Source organism: Lethenteron reissneri, chromosome 32 (genome assembly GCF_015708825.2).
Source record: "Lethenteron reissneri isolate LAM-NWPU_2019-01 chromosome 32, ASM1570882v1, whole genome shotgun sequence".
Taxonomy (NCBI): Eukaryota; Metazoa; Chordata; class Hyperoartia; order Petromyzontiformes; family Petromyzontidae; genus Lethenteron; species Lethenteron reissneri.
The window spans coordinates 15,083,581-15,105,437 of record NC_083810.1 but is presented as its reverse complement, the minus strand read 5'-3'; the positions used below and the strand labels follow the sequence as shown (position 1 = coordinate 15,105,437).

General features: G+C 42.7%; 1 long non-coding RNA gene across 2 annotated transcripts; it reads left to right on the top strand.

Annotated features, from left to right (window-relative positions):
* Window positions 1-4,956: 4,956 nt before the first annotated feature.
* Window positions 4,957-19,100, top strand: LOC133350097 (uncharacterized). Of its 2 annotated transcripts, XR_009756013.1 has the most exons (5): window positions 5,023-5,089; window positions 5,862-5,969; window positions 7,988-8,130; window positions 8,322-9,318; window positions 18,764-19,100. It is a non-coding gene; the product is annotated as an uncharacterized LOC133350097 (long non-coding RNA). The 2 variants fall into 2 exon arrangements; XR_009756012.1 differs by lacking the exon at window positions 5,862-5,969 and having other exon boundaries at window positions 4,957-5,089.
* Window positions 19,101-21,857: the final 2,757 nt, after the last annotated feature.

The following is a 21,857-nucleotide window of genomic DNA, read 5'->3' as shown; positions in this document are numbered from 1 at the left end:
GGGGTTTTTTGCAGATTCTGTTCTTTTTTTTAGGCGATCGTCATTTTCTAATTGGTAGTCAAGAAAGAAAGCACTTTGGGTGTCAATCAGGAAAAGTAAAATTTATGGAATGTTTTTTCTTCTAATTTTACCTATTTTTGTCAAACGCACCGTTCATATATTGTTTACAACCCATATCATGTTCACAACCTATTCTATCCTATTCCAGTTGGATTGGTGTGGCTAAGTGCTTTGGTTACAAATGTCAAACGAATATACAGTAAAACGTCCAACCAACATTCCTTCGGTGTCTGGGCCCAGGCCAGACAATGCATTGTATCGGTACCACCTGAGGTGGCATAACTTTAGTGGTTTCAGTATCTTTACATGGCCAATAAGAAAAGTGAATTATGTAACGACTATTTGAAACGAGTGGATTATCAAGAAATTAAATCTTATTTGCTGTTACACAGTGAGAAAAAAAACTTAACAGATTCGGAAATAACACTGTTGTCTTTATAGAAACAATATAGTAGGCCACGCTTCGGGTCATTGCCCGAAACGTCGGCCATTATATATTTTCCTATTGGGGTTTCTGTCATACACATCATTTGTATACAGACCTTAAGAATTGCAATCAGGTGAATCGTTACAATCGGATGTTCTGATCCACTGGAACGTGCAACCTCCACCTAGATTCACATATCACGTAAGACTCGCTTCACGGAATCGACTTCATAATCAGAATATCTATTTATATTGGAGGAATCGGATGCGCTAGGAAGCTCCGTTTAACAGATGTCCAGTAGGGAAGGTCAGAACGTTACAATACAAAAACACGGTACGAGTGCAAAGTATAGGAAAGGTAAGCAGATCACTAAACTATGTACACGTATATTTTACCAGGTAAAGCCGACTTAGCTCTTCGCTTCTTTTTCAGAAGCGATATGGCAGCAAATAGCTCAACGAAGTGGCTTATCACGTGGAAATTTATCTAAGCAGCCAAATCATCTAAATAGCTTTTACCATTCAGTTTGGCACGCTATGGGGGGGAAACCCATGAACAATTGCACTTCGTAGTTAACAGTTCCTGCTTTGCGATCTACTAACTCTTTTGATGTTGTTTTTGCCTTACCCAATCTTGATCAATCGGACTTATGTAGTTAAAGTATTTATTATTTATAGTCAATGACTTGCTTACTATTTTCTCTATTTTGCACTCCTGTCGTGTTTTTGTATCGTTTGCTGCTGTAACTTGCTGACCCACCCATACTAGGTCATCTGTGATAAAGAGCTTCATAGCTCATTGGATTCCTCCTCCTAGTCTAAATATTCTGATTCTGATCTAGGGTCGCACATACAAGTTCAAGTTCATTTATTAGGTATAGCCCTGTGAGCCATTCGGCTCTTGAATCTTGTGCAACCGCAACAAACAAAACATGAACAAAAAACATCTTAAAGTGAATATGTGACTGAGTGCAAACAGAAAATCCAAGAAAAGACTGCAAAATATTGCAGAAAAAACACCGTACACCAACGCTGTGTGAAAAAATCCCAGTGAGATGCAAGTCAAACAACCAACAACAACCACAAGACAACTTAGATTAAGGCCATCAGTCTAACTCTGTACTACAACAAACAAACATGGCTAAACCAATACACTTTTCGAAATCACCAAAATAAAGCCATGAAAGCAATGAAACAGTGATCATAGGAACTGTGACGGAATTTTCACAATAAATGGCATAAACAACATGTACTACCAAAACCCTGCAGCCATAGCTGGCTGCATGAGTCACTCCACAACAGCAGGAGCATCAATCGGAGTATTATAATTTTTCTATGCACCTTTAAGATCAGCACACTAAATCCAAACACAGGTCATACTTTGTACCGATCATCCGGAGCGAAACATTTTATTTTAGGCCACTGAATAGCATTGGCTGCTAGGGGTGTACAACTCCTCTACAGCAGTTTTGAGTGAATATCTCATAGGTAGTGACTCAAGTTTCAATTTATTGGCAACAGCATTCCAGACCCTGGGGGCATCAATACGCTGAACAACGCAGAAGATCCCTGGGGTTTTCTTTACGATGCTGCTCATGCTCCACCCTAAGCTGCATCCACTGCACAAACGATGGCAGCAGTAGATGCGGATACCCTGATGATGCAGTGTGCGACCGTGGTCATCCCCAACAGACAATAACAACGTATAACGACGCAATGCCATGACCCGCAAGTACGAAGGAGACATAATCACAGCGATACACCCCTCTGCTCCTGATGCGGTTATCTGGCTTGACCACTTGAATGTGAAATTGTAGTTGTCCATCACAAATGTTTTTGTATAGATCGCGTGAATATAAATAAGGGTTGTCACGAAAATAAAAGTGCCAATTAGTTACTACTTCAGCACACCCGTGTGTTCGAGAGTAAACCCACAGCATTTACAATTTGTCGTCGTTGCTCTGTGTCTACATCAATTGAACGAAAGCAGACGTTGGTTTGACTTAAAGCTTTCGTGACTGCAGGAATTCATATTATTGGGTCTTTCAGTAAAGTCACGTAGATAGATTCAAAGAAAATAACTAAAAACTATGACGTTTCGATCTCAACACTAGCGGTCATCTTCAGGAAAAGGGGGGTTAGCTTCCAAGGCAAACTGTTTATAAAGGTTTGAAATGGGCGTAGCCCAAATGTCAGCAGCTATTGATAATTATCAAGGCTACTGTAAATGTGATTCAGAGAGTTTAATGCAGCAGATGCGGTGCTGTATTTTTTTCGGAACCCAGATTGTTTTCGATGTAATAAATTGTTGTCGGACAGGAAACTGCTAATTTGGTAGTTCAATAATTTTTCTAAAATTGTAATCAATGGAGACAAAATTGAGAGAGGTCGGTAGTTATTTGGATCATCTTTAGGGCCCCCTTTGTGAAGTGGACGAACATAGGAATGTTTCCATTCTAGAGGTACTGATGCTTCTTTGATGGACAGGTTGAAAATATGGGCTATAGGTTTGTATATTAGGTGACCAACAGTTAGCAGAGCAAAGACAGGAATACTATCTGCTCCGGTAGAGGAGGACCCTTTGAGGTAGGGCAGTTGTTTTAGAACATTACTTTCGTGGATTGGCTGGAAACTAAATTCTTTAATGTTTGGACAGGGGTGTAGGGATTTGCATGCGCAGGGGTGACTCCCAATACATTATCAAAAAGATCACCAGCTTCAGAAAATGAAGGTTAAAATTGTAAACTATTTATTGGGGCTCTGAAAAATATTCCCAATTTCGGTTAAGCTCAATGGGCAGATGATCTATTTTGGATGCCTTTTCAATACATTTGATTGTCACGTAAGATAGGTTCAAAGAAAAGAGAAAAAACTACGACGTTTCGATCGCAACACAAGCAATCGTCATCAGGAGAAAAAATAGCTAATTATACATAATTGTGTCTGTGTCTATAAATAATAAACAATTTCAACCGAGAAGATAGGTACAACTGAGCAATCTTTTCGATTTAAAGTTTTCGTGACTGCAGGGATTCATCTTCTTGGTTCTTTCGGTAAAGTCACGTATGTTTTATTTTTATTATTTTATTATTGCTATTCTACATGACTTTACCGAAAGAACCAAGAAAACTGAGCAATCATTAGAAGGACGTTATCAACCAGTTTAAGTAATAATTGGCGATGATGTTCCCATCCTACCACCTTCCAATGTTAGTTGTGCTTTACACCCATTTCAAACGTGCTTTCACAGGGTTCACACCAACACAGTCACGTTGCACGCCGACCCCTTGGTTGCGGCTCTGCGATCTCCCATTAACATGCTAATCTCTCTGGATTTGAAGCTTTCGTGACTGCAGGAATCCATACTCTTTGGTTCTTTCGGTAAAGTCACGTAGGTATAAAATAAAATAAATCACGACATTTCGGGCGCAACATAAGCGTCCGTCATCATGCTTTCCCACCTGATGTGTTGCGCCCGAAACGTCGTGATGCCCCCAGGGTCTGGAATGCTATTGCTAATAAACTTCAACTTGAATAACTACCTATGAGATCTTCACTCAAAACTGCTCTAGAGGAGTTGTTCACCCCGAGCTTGCCACTGCTATTCAGTGGCCTAAAATCAAATGTTTCGCTCCGGATGACCGCTGCAAAGTATGATCTTGTGTTTTGATTTAGTGTGCTGATCTTTAAAGGTGCATTGAAATGTTTTGATACTCCTACTGATGCTCCTCCTGTTGTGGAGTGACTCATGCAGCCAGCTATGGCTAAAGGGTTTGGTGGTCCATGTTGTTTATGTCGTTTATTGTGAAATTTCGGTCACAGTTCCTATGATCACTGTTACATTGCTTTCATGGCTTTATTTAGGTGATTTCGAAAAGTGTATTGGTTTAGCCATGTTTGTTTGTTGTAGTACGGAGTTAGACTGATGGCTTTAATCTAAGTTGTATTGTGGTTGTTGTTGTTGTTTGACTTGCATCCCATTGGGATTTTTGCACACAGCGTTGGTGTACGGTGCTTTTTCTGGAAGATTATTTTCAGTTTTTTCCTGGATTTTTCTGTTTGCGCATAGTCACTTTAAGATGTTTTCTTGTTCATTTTTTTTGTTTGTTGCGGTTGCACCCGATTCAAGAGCCGAATGGCTCACAGGGTTATACCAAATAAATGAAACTGAAAAAACTGATACTTTCCCGAAAGACCCAAAAATATGAATTCCTGCAGTCACGAAAGCTTCAAGTCAACATCTACCTACGTGACTATTGTTTATTTTATTTTTCTACCCACGTGACTTTACCGAAAGAACCAAAGAGTATGGATTCCTGTAGTTACGAAAGCTTCAAATCAAGATTTTTACCGAAAGACCCAAGAATACAGACGTTGGCTGTCGTCCCATCGCATCGAATTATCGGTTAATAAGAAAACCGATTCGCGAATCGATCCAGTTTCGTGACGTTGGCGCTCTCCCTATTAACCAATCACAGGAGGCGCGGTGCCGCGCGTCACGAAGTTTGAAATCTCCAACGGTCGTCAGCTCCTGGGTTGGCCTCCAGTCCGCGGTGCAACAAGTGGCGAGGGGGCCCCGTCGAAGCACCTCGCCTCGTGTGAGGTGAGTTCACCTGTTTGGGAGACGCGTTCTCGGTAGGGCCAGGGCTGTCGTCATCCTGTGGACATTGTCATTTTTCGCGAAATCCGAGACGGCGTCTCTGAAGCTCCGCAGCTGCTTCGCACCCACTCCGCCTGGTCGCTATTCGCTCTCCGCCTTCTATAACCCGCGCTGGCCGGCGTGGTTCTTTTGCGTTGTTTGTAACTTTCTGACCCGCCCCTACTGGACACCTGTGATAAAGAGCTTTATAGCTCGTCGGATTCCACAGCCTAAAGAAAGATTGTGTGGTGAAGTATGGTTCATAGGCCACGACCCGCGACGGTGTGAGGAGGCTCCACCTCGGGTCACACATAACCGTGTTGTATCCGTGTTGTATCCGGGACATCGACTCGCGTTATTTAGAGGGCGAACGATCTGTTACTGGAGTATGAGAGTAGCTGTCGAGGGCCTTGCCCTGCGACGCAATGCCCGATCCACAAATACCAAAGGAGACGCCACAGTCCGCTACTCCTGATGCCGATGTCTGGCTCGGCCAAACTTTTTCTACAATTGTACTGTCGTTGTTGCTCTGCATCTTCATCACATCTACACGGCAACGTAGACTGGCGGCGTATTCTTAGCAGCGCTTCGTCTGTGAGTTATATTTGCTATACGCAGTTGTCTACAGAAGCATGTACATCCCGTTTCGTGAATCCACTGCTGGACGAGGGAGGAGGTGGCCTTCACATTCCTTGACCATATTCTTTGGTTCTTTCGGACCATACTTCACCACTAGGCGGGAGGAGAGACAGGTCTAGATACAGAGACAGCGGGACACTTAAGATCTGCAGAGAAATACAGACAGATAGACCAGGAGACAAGACAAGGAGATGCAAAAAGACAGGTAAAGGGAGACGTACAATGATACAGTAGAGACACAGTGTGAGTATAACATAGGAACAAGGGAACGAGTGAGATTGGGTATGGTGATTGGCAAGTTATTGAATATCATGACACAAAGTGGTGATTTTTTTTGGAGTGATGAATCAGATGTGGTGTTATTGACCTAAGGCTAAGAGGTGATTATTGATATTGGTAAGTCTGAAGGGATTGCAGAATTCAGGTTCTTATGAAGCTGTATGTATATATTTTTTTCATCGTTGTAGGATTCGTGTTTGTTGATATCAAGCTGTACAGGGACTCCCTCTACTTACGAACATTCGACTTACGAACTTTCAGAGATACGAACAAACCTGCTCGTATGTTCAATTGCTTGTTCGGACCGAGCGTCGTAAGTTCAACAATAGATGGCGGTGGTTGTTCACTGTCAAGCACTGGCTTGTTTTGAGTCTCAGGATCCAAATACTGAAAGGTTAACTAAGGTGTTGGCAGCTGTTCACGATACTATTGTCTACTATTTGGGTCTTTCGGTAAAGTCACGTAGATGGATAAAAAAAATCACGTTTTGATCGCAACACAAGCAATCGTCTTCAGGTGAAAGCATATACTGTATCATATTTCTCCTGCCTAAGCAGTTCGCCTGCTGTATTTTTTCACCTGAAGATGATTGCTTGTGTTGCGATCGAAACGTGATTTCGAAAATTATTTTTCTATCTACGTCACTTTACCGAAATTCCTGCAGTCACGAAAGCTTTTAAGTCAAGATACTATTGTCCTGTTACAAGTTGATTTATGAAGAGAAGAGAGCAACTGCGCAGACATCTCTTGGTAAGTTTTTCAAGAGAGTAGAGAGGAAACACAAGCACCAGAGGGAACATCTGCAGAACATAAACAACCAGTGCCATCTACATCTGCAGAACATGAAGAACCAGTGGCATCTACAGTAGATTATAGCCATTCCCCGTGTTAACTGTACATGCTGTTCAACAGGTTTTGAATTGATAGGAGTAAAGTTGGGCTTACGAACAAATCAACTTACGAGCAGACCTCTAGAACCTAACTCGTTCGTAAGTAGAGGAGGCCCTGTATGTCCAGTATGACTGGATCATTGCAGAATTTGGAGTTGTGGTGCATATTATCTGTGTCGCAGATCTTCGTGATCATAATGCAGGACTGCACATGTTTTAACATTGGCTGGACATTGACTGGGTTCGCAGCGCACTAACCGCTATAATACTGCTCCCTACACACCTGAAGACGTACAGTACAAAATACTAAATGTAGATGAAACATTTATGTATTTAAAAATATACTTCATCAATATGTAATATGTATTTATGCTATTTACATTGAACAACATTTATATTTATTATTCTTATATTTAGTAAATAATTCGTATTTTGTAATGTACGTCTTCAAGCGTGTCATTGCCCACATGCTTCCGTTCGCGTGGTACGTGGGATGGGATTTTTGCACACCGCGTTGGTATACGGTGCTTTTTAAATCCTTTATATTAAGTTCACTTGCTTGCTTGCTTAGGACCGTGCAAATCTTTCGGTCGTTTTTTAACCCACTTCCCGTGATCCAATCGAGCTGACATTTTCCACACAGACTCGTTGTGCGTGACAATTTATGTTCGTGAAATTTTTTTTCCAAAATTTTACACTTTTTAGGACAAAAATATTATATTTAATTACCAATTGCTTAATGGTGCCATGCAATCATCTGACCCATAGGTGGCAGCCATCTCAAGCCAGAGGACGAGAGGACTCTAGCCGCCACGCATATAAAGGATTTATAGTGAAAAACTTTGTTTTTACGGGTTATACTTGTTCTGCAATATTTTGCTGTCTTTCCTTGGATTTTCTGTTTGCACTCAATCACATAATCACTTTAAGATGTTTTTTGTTAATGTTTTTGTTTTTTGTTTGTTGCGGTTGCACCCGATTCAAGAGCCGAATGGCTCACAGGGCTATACCTAATAAGTTAACTTAAAATGAACTTGAACGTCTGTCGCCCTAGGGCCACGCGCTAAAGAACCACCGTTAGGTTCCCGAGCCACAACCTTTTATATAAAATGGGGAAAAAGAGAAGGAATGACTGGATGCCAAGTGAACTCTACATAAATCCAAGAAAGTGAAAATATATCATTTTGATCATCCTAAGTAAGTCTGAACATTTGTTATCATGCACAATGTATTACTGATATTGTGCAGAGCTCTCAGTTACAAAAAATCATGCCGGTCTTTTGCAACTGGTCTCAGCCCACATACAATGAGGTGGGAAATGCTGTGCAAGTATTGCATTGTATCGAAAGATTGTCATAAAGCATTTTCATTTTTTTGTGCTCGAACAGATGGCTCCTAAAAGGTACATTTCAAGTGCAGCAAACATCTCATCATCATCATCATCCTGTTTGGCAACCACTTCTGACACGTCAATGAAGATGCAACGCAAGTCCATGGGTTTTCCGCACTCTCCGGTGTTCGTCGGTAACTTCACTGAAGAGCTGTGCCAATTGGGTAGCTTCTCCAGTGCAATTGCGCACACAACGTGCCAAAGTGGAGACCAAATTCTCATGGAAAATGCAAAGCCGCAAGCCAAGCAGCCACGAAGACGATCAACGCTGTCTCAGGCCTTTCTGAACAGCAAGAAAAGGAGGTCTATCAAGTCCGAATTCACCGGCAACAGCAGCATCGAGACTCGGGATGAACAAATTATAAAGGTGGATGGGTTGCAAGCAAGGGAATTGTGGGACACCCAATTCAGAGGAATGATTTCCCAAAGGTCATCGTCAATATGCCTTTGAAAAACCCACACCGCAGACTGTCCAATGTAAAGAGGATAGAAGCATTACCATTCGTCCCTTTGGAGAATGTTGAGGAAGCAGCGCCAAATTGTCATGCAAATATGTTGCTGTGTCGTGAATTTAATGCCAAGCCTCTGCCTGATATTGATGAAGCCCTGAGGCTGATTTCTGGAAGAACTGAACAGGTAGAAAATTGTTTAATTTCACCTGCATTGGTGGACTTAGTTCCCAGTCCACTCGTGGTCCCCAGTCCACCCGTGCACCTGGTCCCCACACAGAGAACACCACCACGCGTCTTGAGAAGCCGACCAGCCATTGCTTCTCGGACAGGGGCTGTCCCTCTTGCTCGCCCACAGAGCCCGCCACGGCCGGCACAGCAGCGAGTGGCGCAGAAAATTGTGGCCAAAAGCAACCCTGACAAGGCCACAATAAAGTCGAACCGCTCCAGACAACTCCAGATGACGAGAAACCCCTCCACTCCACCGCAGAATAATTCTGGAGCCAAGATGCAGCAAGAAAGACCGACGTCTGAAGAGGACCGCAGGTAACGTGTGATGAGCAGTATAAGTTTGTGACGCACAATGCCACTGCATGAAGATCTTGATATTGATTCCCATGTTGGAAAATGTCTTTTTCCTGCACCAAATATTGGTGCAGATCTGAGAAGTGATGTGTTTTTGCTAATTTGGCAATATGTGAATCTGGCCGTAGTCGGATAAGACAGGTGAGGCTTGCTTGGTGTCTCGGCTACAGTATTGCCATGTCGGCACAGCAGGCAGCTCTGAGATCCGAATTGGAGCAGCCACCGATTGTTACACCAGTGGACTGCGTACACAACGGTTTAGGGTTGTGCAGGCCCACGTTTCCGCATTTCCGAATTCCCCACGGGATTTGCGCACGGGGATTGCATACATTTCCGAAAGAATGTGCGAATGATACAGAGTAGCCTTAAGTCTGCTATCACTCTGACACAGCTGCATGCAAGGATAGTGCCCCCATGTTTGTAGGTGTTTGGGCAGTTGCATGTCTTTGTATTCTCTCTTGGAGTTGTTGCGTTTTGTAGTTGTGTTTGAGAGGTTTTTATGTATGTAGTTATGTTAGTGCACTTTTTGTGATTGTGGTAAAAACTTATTTTAGCAGATAAGGCTCTTTTTCAGAAGTGACCTGGCTATAAATGATAGCCCAATTAAGTGGATTATCATGAGGACATATTTAGCAGCCAAATACTCCCAATGCATGTTTATAAAAGTGGAGGGTAAAACCAGAGGATATGGAGAAAAATGCACGTGATCACAGGGGGAACATGCAAACTCAATGCTGTATACAGGTGGAGGGATCGAACCCACAGCCTCCTGTATACCAGGCAAGGAAGTTAACATCTCACCACCGCGATTTGAGTGACTTATGGTTGTGGTTGTCAACATTTAGCGGCAGCAGCTCCTGTTGCCAACAAATGTTGAGTCAATTTGAGAGCGGTGGACACTCGCATAATAAACAAGGGTGTCCATCTCGTCAGATGTGAAGTTAGCTCTTTTCCCTGAAGAGATTTAGTGTCCATTAAAATTGACTCCAAAATCCCCGTTGAAGCCGATTGGCTGGTGGATTGATGAAGTCACCCAAAGCATTGGCTGTCAAACAGTCCGTGTTTGTGAAACAGTTGCGAAGTGGCTGTTAACTTTGCTTTTGTTGTATATGTTGGTTATGAAATTTTTATAAAAATAATAAAAATTAATAATTTTCCGAAAAATGCGCAAATCGCATTAATTATGATAGTGTGTGTATTAACATGCATAAATTATGACAATGCGTGTAATTATATGCATAAATTATGATAATCGTAGTAATTTATGCAGATGCTTGCGATTATGTTAATGTGTGCAGTTATGTTAATTAGGCTTGGTTTCGTTTATCCAGGGTTATATCAATCAGGATAACACGATTATCGTCGATTAAACATTTACTGATTATCTTAGTGTGTTTATATTATTTTAATTCTCCAGGTTCAGATCTCATCACAGGATACAGTTGTCAAGAATAAGACAGTTTTGCATGGACTTGGAAAGAAGCACTCGAACAGTTGGTGTTAAGCAATTTTAATTCTAAACAAGCACATGACACTCTAGTATGCGAAAGCGAGTATACGTCAATAAATTCATGGGCAATCTTATGCAATTAACGAAATTGAATGACTAAAAATACTTCATCATTGGCGAAATTATGCAGTTAACGAAAATGAATGACTAAACATTTCTTATTCATGCAGCTCGACGGCAGCAACTGCTTTGCACGATCAGTTGATATTGAACGCACCACCTCGAAATGGCAACCCTTTTTGAAACGCAAAGACAGTTTTTCTTTTAAAGTCTTATTCGTGTGCGTGCTGTGTGTGCGTTGTCCCCTCGTAATATTAATTGTGTCGTTAGCTTGTGTGGTGTAGGAGGATACAAACAGCGGCCAGGTGTTCCTCTCGATTGGGCGTGGCCGCCGCAAGCTCCTGCTGCTCCCTCGCTCGGCGTGTCGCTCGGCTTTTGCTCTCTCTCTCTCTCTCCACTGCTGGATTGAGCGGCGTTGGCACGATGTTCTCCTTGAAGATGCTCGGTCGCTCGTGTCGCTCGGTGTCGCTCGGTGTCGCTCGGTGGCGCACGGTGGCGCCCGGTGGCGCAGGGTGGCGCAAGGTGGCGCACGGTGGCGCAAGGTGGCGCACGCGCTTTCTTGGTGGCAGCCCCCGGCTTCTCCACTGCTCGATTGATTGTTGAGTCGGCACGATGCTCGCTTGGTCGATCTGGACGTCTTGTGTGTTCACACTGGTCGTTGGTCGGTGTGCCCTCAGGCACACGGCGCATTCGATGGCGCTGTCCTCTCCCTCGCAGCCGTTTGACCAGGCTTCCTCCACTGCTTCGCGCTCTCTGCTTTGCTCGCTTGGTCGACGCTTGGCGATCTCCGCCCTTTTACAGGTTGATTGCTTGTCGTCACTCGTCACTCTCTCTCTGCTCCGTGCTTCCCCTTGTTCGTGCGGCTGCCAGCTTTACTCGCACTTAACTTCGTTCTGCGAGAAGCGACATCTGCTATCAGCATCGGTGTTTCGTTTCCTCACGACGCTCCGCCAGCCGGAGCACGGCTGAAACCCAGCCCCGACCCAGGTTGAACTCAGACTTCTGCGACTCGAACGACCCCTCCTCGTTCCATCTCTCCTCGAGGCACGATCTGCCCCAACTCTCTTGCGAGCCCCGTCGCAACGCTGCGTCGCACGCCGAGTTGCGAGACTGAGCACGACTCAACCCAGACTGCCCGTTCGCTGTGTGTGTGCCTAACTTAAACGTGACTCCCTTCTCTCTCTCCGCGTCTCTTGCGAGAGAAAACAAACAACAAAACAGATGTCTTTGGAATGTCAGGCACCGATTCCCCCCTGTGACCTTTTTGATCCCTCCTTGCTTGCCCTGCGTGGGTCATTCTGAGGTCAGACACCGCTGGAAGACAAAGGTGGTCGAGGAGATGTATGCAATACATTATGTGGTCCTGTATGTTACATTTATTCTTGAGTTATATTTTAATGTCCTGAGGTTAAGTGCAACTAAGTTTCCACTTATGCTTCCTTAACTGTTGGAATTCGTAATTATTATTTTTTTGGTCAGGTAGATAGAAACATACAATACAAAAATAATATATATACGGTGAATACGAGAAATACAAGGGAATTACTAATAAAAAAGCCCCTATTGTTTGTTGGTTCATTCTTTCTGTTAAGTTTCTACTTTTCGGTTAGGAAAACGCCAAGAAAACGCGAAGCTTCAACCGTCATTCACTCTGCACCTTATCTGTACATCTCCAGATGTCTCGGGAGGTTTAGTCCATACATCTTTTTGTCCGTCTGGATGTCTATGACCTTTTTGTGACCGAATTCCTATCATTTCAACCGCCCTCCATGTCTCATGGACTCCCGGTGTGCCCGTGAGTTGTTTTCATTATTTAATTTTAAAAAAAAAATAGATGTTAAAAAAAAATATTTTTTTCTTAATTATTCTTAATATTAATAACGGAAAACAGGGCATAGATACAACAGTCCGCCCTTTTGAAAATTATCAGTGGTTGATTCGGCCACTGGCGAATTTTCAAACAAAGTAAATGCCCTGTTTTTTTTTGTTATAAATCCATCAGCCGCCCTCACTCTCGGCGGTTATTTCTTACGACGCGCGTGCACGTATTACAGTCTTGATATGGTTACATTTGAATTGAGTAAAGAAAATTAAACAAACGTTAAACATCGATATTGCGTTACATCGGTTCTCATACATCATAACTCTGACGAATGTTCATTTTTGTTTTTGCTTAACATGGTTACATTTGAATTGAGCAAAGAAAATTAAACAAACGTTAAACATCGATATCACCAGTTACATGGTTCTCATACATCATAACTCCGACGAATATTCATTTTTGTTTTTGTTAAATCCTGGGAAACGCTAGGTAGCGGTTTCGAACGCATTTATGCGTTACCTTCCTCATGTTGCCTCGTTTACCACTTATCACTTTGATAATTCGATCACGGTTTTCGGGTTCGTTTTTGTAGTTTCCTCTCTCACTCTCTCGCGTCGTGGGAGTGTGTGGTGAAAAATTGTGCTGCACGTAACCAGAATTCGCGCACACGACCCATTTTGACACTTGGTTCGTGGCATTCGCTCTCTCTGCGATTACATGCACATTTGCCGAGTCAGTGTGTCGACTTAATTCTGTGCCTCGTAATGTTGCCCTCTTTGTTTTTACGAGTGTGTTAGATTCCAACACCATTCCTGATATGTCATGAACATTCGTCTCCATTTTAGCACTCCGATCCACATACATTTTGGTTTCCCTTGGATATTTTCCATTCAAAGGCTCACGCCTGCGCTCCTCAGGGCGTGTCTCTGTGTTCTCTCTTTGTCTCTGCTGTCTGCTATCCACCGTCCGATCACACTTCAATTCAGCCCTGTCACTTGCAGCCTGCTCAGGGTTTAACACCTCGGCGGGTGGGGCGCGTGTTGGCCGCTCGCTCGCACTCACTGTGGATGGTTCATCACGTATTTGGACCGCATTCTGTGTTATTCCTCTATTCCCTCTTGGTATAGCCGGTGGAGGAATTGGTCGGAATTGGATCGATTGTGTTTGACCTCCCATCCTGCGATTCTCCTGAATGTTCGCATCCATACCTCCGCGGTCTGTGTAACACCTTCCCGCTAGGTGGTTATCTTGCCATCTCTGTGCGTAATTTGAACCTTGCGTGTGTCGTGGGATGGGGTGTTGATATGGTTCTGCTCTGAACCTCTCCCTCCTGCGATTCTCGTGCATTTTTAGCCCAGTATTTCTCCCATTTGGGTGCCAAATTTTTCCTGGATTGTTACCTCGCCATCTTTGTGGGTAATTTTGATCTTGTGTGTGTCGTGGCATGGGGTGTTGGTATGGTTCTATTCTGAACCTCCCCCTCCTGCGATTCTCCTGAATGTTCGGCTTTGTGCCGCTCTCATTCTCGTGCCAACCTCTCTCTGGGTTATTTTGCCATGGGTGCGTGCGTTTCTGCTCTGTCCTGCATTGTGGGACTGCTCGGTGATTTTTATTCCTCTCTGAGAGGCTGGGTTCCTCATCCCTCTCCCTGTGTTCTGGATCCGAATTATGATTCTTAGCTCTGTACAACCATGCCATGTACGCCTTGCTCTCTATGCGGCGTAAGGATGCGGTTTCTGGATTCAAAACCATCCTCACCCTTTCTGTAATCTCTGGGCTCAAGGATTCAAAAAACATAATTTTGAACATTTTATCTCCTTCGTGGTATTGATTCACATCGCCTGCATAATACGCTCTTTTAAATTGGACGAGGTAGTCACGTGGATCTTGGTCCATGCCCTGGGTCATCGATTTTACAGCATAAAACCCCTCAGTGAGTGTCGAATATTCTCCAAACTTCCGAATCACTGCCAGGCTCAATTGTTTAAAATCATTTCTAACCTTGTGTGGTAGTGACTTTACCCATGGAATAGATTCTTTATGTAAGGTCCGTTTCAACAAACTCGCTTTTTCATCCCGTCTCCTCAGCCCTCTAATCATTGCCTCCTCTTCTACGGTTGCGATATGTGTGTGGATATCCATAGTCTTATTGTGGGGGTCAAAATCGGGAATTCTGACTAGAGCCTTGTCCATCAATTTAAGGGTTTTACTGGTGAATAGGTATTCCGAAAGTTGATTGCCGACAGCGTCATCATCAAACAAGTTATCATCAGGCAATCTGTCACTTTGGTCTGTGCTGTGTCGCTTGTGTTTAAGTGGTGTGCATTTTCTGTGTGCGCGCCCAGTGCCGTGTCGCTCGTGTTGCCATTTCCCTTCAGTTTTTGCCTCTGCCCTTAGTGTACCATGTCCTGGCGATTTTACTTTAACATTTTTCCTCCCTCTATCTGTGAAGTTGTCAGTCTCACATGTTTTTGTTTGCATATGTATCTCTCCATCCCTTCTCTCGAATTGTGAGGGTTTCCCTTTGTCAATGATTTTTTGTTCGATATCCATAATTTTTGTGCGATTAGTCCCTGGACTCTGTCCACGTACCCAAGAGTGTGATTTAATGTTACTTCCATATTTATTCTGTGGATCAACGTCTGTGAGTTTCGCTGGTGTCGCGAGCACTGATTTCTCTCCCGTTTCCTTTCCAAATTTTCCCTCATTCCACAATCCCTGTCTGTATGCCTGTGTGAGAAGGCATGAGTCCTGTCCTGCCTTTCCTGCAGTTTTTACATCGTGTTCGCCTTCGTTACCTTTTATCCAGTCAATTAGTTTCCCCCGAGGTGTGTTCGTGTTATCGATACAGCTCCCTTCCCATATGTCTCTCTGACTGTACTGCTTTGTAACAGATTGGTCGGTACGTTTAAATACGAGCTCCCCGTTTCCCGTAACCCATTCAAAAATTATTCTTAATCCTAGCATCTTAGGTATGGCGGAAGTTACTTTGACATTTCTTTTCAGAGTGCATATAAACAATTATCTCACAGAGTGTAGTCAATTCGACTCGAGCTATCTGTTATTTTCCGATTCAGAGTGCGTACCTCTAACACCATTTATCACAGGATGCAATTGGTTTGATACGATATTATCTTAATTCCACTGTCTCTGTTTTAACCTGCTATTCTGGGTTTTAACCTTAGAGGGCGGTTTTTTGTTTTCCGCCCGTTCACAATTACCATGCAATGTTCGATCCTGATATTCTGGTTAACACGAAGTGATTCATTCCATCATCCATGCAAAACACTGTCTGCGAGAGATCCCGGACGACGCCACCCATTATGTTGTATATGTTGGGTATGAAAATTTGTTATGTTGTATGCGTGCGTGGGTGAAATTATTATGTTGTATATGTGGGTTATGAATATTCAGTGGAAATAATAATAATTAAATGAAATTTGGCCAAATGTGTAATTATCCGGAAATATGTTAATTTATGTAATTACGCACATTTTAATTATGCCAATTCGAGAGGTAATCGTATTAATTATGCGAGTGGGTGTAATTATGATAACGCAAGTCGTTATGATAACCAGACCCCGGTTCACCCCGTTATCGCTTTAACATTTACTGAGTATGTATTAGTGTGTTTATTAAGGTCACCAAGTTCAAATCTCAACGCAGAATACAGTTGTCAAGAATAAGACAGTTTTGCATGGACTTGGAAAGAAGCACTCGAACAGTTGGTGTTAAGCAATTTTAATTCTAAACAAGCACATGACACTCTAGTATGCGAAAGCGAGTATACGTCAATAAATTCATGGGCAATCTTATGCAATTAACGAAATTGAATGACTAAAAATACTTCATCATTGGCGAAATTATGCAGTTAACGAAAATGAATGACTAAACATTTCTTATTCATGCAGCTCGACGGCAGCAACTGCTTTGCACGATCAGTTGATATTGAACGCACCACCTCGAAATGGCAACCCTTTTTGAAACGCAAAGACAGTTTTTCTTTTAAAGTCTTATTCGTGTGCGTGCTGTGTGTGCGTTGTCCCCTCGTAATATTAATTGTGTCGTTAGCTTGTGTGGTGTAGGAGGATACAAACAGCGGCCAGGTGTTCCTCTCGATTGGGCGTGGCCGCCGCAAGCTCCTGCTGCTCCCTCGCTCGGCGTGTCGCTCGGCTTTTGCTCTCTCTCTCTCTCTCCACTGCTGGATTGAGCGGCGTTGGCACGATGTTCTCCTTGAAGATGCTCGGTCGCTCGTGTCGCTCGGTGTCGCTCGGTGTCGCTCGGTGGCGCACGGTGGCGCCCGGTGGCGCAGGGTGGCGCAAGGTGGCGCACGGTGGCGCAAGGTGGCGCACGCGCTTTCTTGGTGGCAGCCCCCGGCTTCTCCACTGCTCGATTGATTGTTGAGTCGGCACGATGCTCGCTTGGTCGATCTGGACGTCTTGTGTGTTCACACTGGTCGTTGGTCGGTGTGCCCTCAGGCACACGGCGCATTCGATGGCGCTGTCCTCTCCCTCGCAGCCGTTTGACCAGGCTTCCTCCACTGCTTCGCGCTCTCTGCTTTGCTCGCTTGGTCGACGCTTGGCGATCTCCGCCCTTTTACAGGTTGATTGCTTGTCGTCACTCGTCACTCTCTCTCTGCTCCGTGCTTCCCCTTGTTCGTGCGGCTGCCAGCTTTACTCGCACTTAACTTCGTTCTGCGAGAAGCGACATCTGCTATCAGCATCGGTGTTTCGTTTCCTCACGACGCTCCGCCAGCCGGAGCACGGCTGAAACCCAGCCCCGACCCAGGTTGAACTCAGACTTCTGCGACTCGAACGACCCCTCCTCGTTCCATCTCTCCTCGAGGCACGATCTGCCCCAACTCTCTTGCGAGCCCCGTCGCAACGCTGCGTCGCACGCCGAGTTGCGAGACTGAGCACGACTCAACCCAGACTGCCCGTTCGCTGTGTGTGTGCCTAACTTAAACGTGACTCCCTTCTCTCTCTCCGCGTCTCTTGCGAGAGAAAACAAACAACAAAACAGATGTCTTTGGAATGTCAGGCACCGATTCCCCCCTGTGACCTTTTTGATCCCTCCTTGCTTGCCCTGCGTGGGTCATTCTGAGGTCAGACACCGCTGGAAGACAAAGGTGGTCGAGGAGATGTATGCAATACATTATGTGGTCCTGTATGTTACATTTATTCTTGAGTTATATTTTAATGTCCTGAGGTTAAGTGCAACTAAGTTTCCACTTATGCTTCCTTAACTGTTGGAATTCGTAATTATTATTTTTTTGGTCAGGTAGATAGAAACATACAATACAAAAATAATATATATACGGTGAATACGAGAAATACAAGGGAATTACTAATAAAAAAGCCCCTATTGTTTGTTGGTTCATTCTTTCTGTTAAGTTTCTACTTTTCGGTTAGGAAAACGCCAAGAAAACGCGAAGCTTCAACCGTCATTCACTCTGCACCTTATCTGTACATCTCCAGATGTCTCGGGAGGTTTAGTCCATACATCTTTTTGTCCGTCTGGATGTCTATGACCTTTTTGTGACCGAATTCCTATCATTTCAACCGCCCTCCATGTCTCATGGACTCCCGGTGTGCCCGTGAGTTGTTTTCATTATTTAATTTTAAAAAAAAAATAGATGTTAAAAAAAAATATTTTTTTCTTAATTATTCTTAATATTAATAACGGAAAACAGGGCATAGATACAACACTTTTCTCACTACGAATTTGAAAAAAGTGGCGGTTTTTCCTAACGTGGAAAAGTGGCGTTTTTTTCCACGTTAGGAAAAACCGCCACTTTTTTCAAATGTTCTTGCTGTGGATTTCACACCTGATGATGATTGCTTGTGTTTCAGTCGAAACGTCGTGATAATTTTTATTGTTTCATATTTATATTATTTTATTATCTCCCTTCTACGTGACTTTACCGAAAGAACCAAAAATATGTACATTATTCTGTTCGAGAATTACATATTTTGGTTTAACATTTGACAAACACTTTTTTTTTTTTGCCGCAGACTACAACTCAATGGCTGGCTCCTCACTCAAAGGAAGTCTTACCGACGACCCCCCATGTCGGAGGAGGCCCCCATCACCAGGGTTTCGACACGAAAGATGGCGGGCTTGACTCGGAAATAAACAAGATGCCCGTTAACGTAAAGTATATGGGTGCGTTTTAAATGCAATGCTTTTGCAAACGCATTTATTTTAAATCCAGCGAAGAGTTGATTATGGGAACAACATTCTACAAGTTTGTGTTGTTTGTTTAAAACTCCAGTGATAATTTGTACGATATATAAATATACATGTAATAAATTCAACCCCCCAAGTACTATTTGGGGCCGTAACTCAAGACTAATATGTTGTCTGTGGTGCTTTTTTACTCTTCTTTTGCCATCCCTTGCACAGTTGTGCATACATTAGAATATTTCAATAAATGTAAATAATCAATTTTTGCACGATTATCATAATCATGAGAATCGATTTTAGTTAATTCATGGATCATTACATGCAAAAATAAACGCTTAACACTTTTCATGCAACTGACAATTACATTAATCGTTTTAGCATTTTAGTTTGTAGTCTTCTTCGAGCAGTCTTTAGAAACTGTTTTAGTTTTACTCAGTGACTGTTATAGCCATGTCCGCAGGTTGTGGGAATACTATTCATAAAGGTTTTGGGTAAGATCGCGTTATTTATAAATGTGTCATAACCCGCCACCACCCAAAACGGCCAATCAGTAAAAATGTGTCATGTTGACAAAAGACAAATAGTTCACTACTTTAGCCCACTGGTGTGTTGAAGGGTGAATCTACAACATTTAGAATTTTTTAATCCGACGTTTCGCTGGTAATTACATCCAGCATCATGGGGCAATTTGCCAGAATAGTGAAGCCCTCCACCTGCTCCCGGTCTTAAATAGAGCAGCAGGTTGACGTCATCATTTAACCCAATCAGATGCAGAGCTCAGAGGTGGAGAGGGGGGGGGGGGTATTTTAATTATATAATAGATTAGTAAACAGTTAATTGTTATGATTAGTAATCGGTTGTAGATTAGTAATTAGTTGTAATGTGTATTGTTTAATAACTGAACCCAATTACTATACCCGAGGGGGGGGGGAGGGGGTTATTGTAATCATATAGAGTAAAACCTTGGATTGCGAGCATAATTCGTTCCGGAAACGTGTTCGTAATCCAAAGCACTCGTATATCAAAGCGAATTTCCACATAACAAATAATGGAAACTCAGATGATTCGTTCCACAACCCAAAAATACTGTATTTATATAAAAATTAATACAAAATACCTTTTTAAATTTGTATTATTTAAATTTAATATAAAGTAATCAAGTTCATGAATTACATTTAATCGTGGCTGGTGTGAGGGAGAGGAGAGGAGGAGGGGGCCATTGTTGCAGTACAGTTACTAAAGAACAGTCACTACACTTGGACACAAAATAGATAAATGCCTTACACACACACACGTGGTCACAACACTATAGTAAACAGTATACGCTCGCACGGATGTCGACGATCTGAGTGAGGCACACCGACTGAGACCGAGCATGGGAGACGATTACCCACAATCCCGCGGCGAGAGAGAGAAGAACCATTGGCTCAGTTGTGATCACGTGATGCTCGGCAGACAAAGTGTATACTGTACGTAGTACAGTACTCGTATTGCAAGACCTCGCTCGGTTATCAAATTAATATTTATTTAAAAAATGTTCTCATCTTCAAAAACACTCGCAATCCAACATCGGCGATGGAAGCTCATTTCATGCTAATCTCTCTCCCGAATCTCTCTCCCTAATCTCCCCCATGAACACAACTGACGTGCTTGCGTGCGGGGATGGAATTCCTTTCCAGCTCAGAACCCGCCTGCTTGCCCTTCGCCACATATATAACCTCTTGTTGTAACAGCTCTTTCGCTGTGTTCTTCCTGGCTCAGCAGTTCCACTGTTGGATTATTTTTTCTGCCTGAGGACGACCACTTGTGTTGCAATCAAAACGTTGGAATATATTATTTTTTATTTAATTTTTTCTACCTATGTGACTTGACCAAAAGAACCAAAGAGTATGGATTCCTGCAGTCACGAAAGCTTCAAATTCAAATCAAGATTGAAATAATTAGTTTTACACAACACTTCAAGGTTATCAAAATCAATTGAGTGGCCTTGTTGGCAAGCATGTTCTGCCACTGCCAACAAGTTGTGTTTGAGATAATTTAATATTTCTTTGGTGTTCTTTTAGTCTTACGCTGATGTTATATCCTGTCTGTCCAATATAGCATCTGCCACATAAGCAATAAACCGTTATACACCTTCTGTTGATATTTTAGGTAATTCGTCTTCAGTACAAGATACTAGTTTTTTAATTTTGTGTACTGTACCAAATCTTAGTTTAATGTTTTGCTTTTGCAAAACACGGGGTAATTTGTCAGTTACTCCTGAGATATGGTATTTTAATTGTTTTAATAATATGATCACTTTCAGGAGTGTTGCTTTGCGATCGTGATTTGGCATTCAGTGCTCTGTTAATTTGAGCATTATTGTAGCCATTCTGTCATAGTCAGTCCCTCCAGAAAAACGCGGAGTTTTTTGGTGATTGTTGCGGGCAAAAATCGTTGATTATGCGGCACGTTTTCTTAAAAAATGCGATGGAATATGCGGGATATTTATGCAATTTTATGCGATTAAATTGCGGGAACTTGCAAAAACTGCGGTTTGATGAAAAAGAGAAAAAAAAGTGATTCCCCCAACACCCTATTCACTAGGCTACTACTTTAATGTAAAGAGTCATTTCGTATTACTTCCTATGATAAGCAAGCATACTACATCACAGAAAGTGCTGGGAATATTTAAGTTCTCATCTTGTTTTATTTCAGACCTTAACAAACAGATGGCTCAAACTTACAAAACATTGAGTCGAACAAGTTCTGTAGCTTTACAAAATGAATATGCTACTACTTCTGTAAAAATGAATAAATAAAATATTAAAAAATAAAATGTGTGCTTCCTGTTTTACAGAGGTAGCTATACAAAACAGACATCTTCTGTTAAAATAAGTGTTTTCAGTGCACAGTAACGTAAGTAATACAGTAACAGTACAG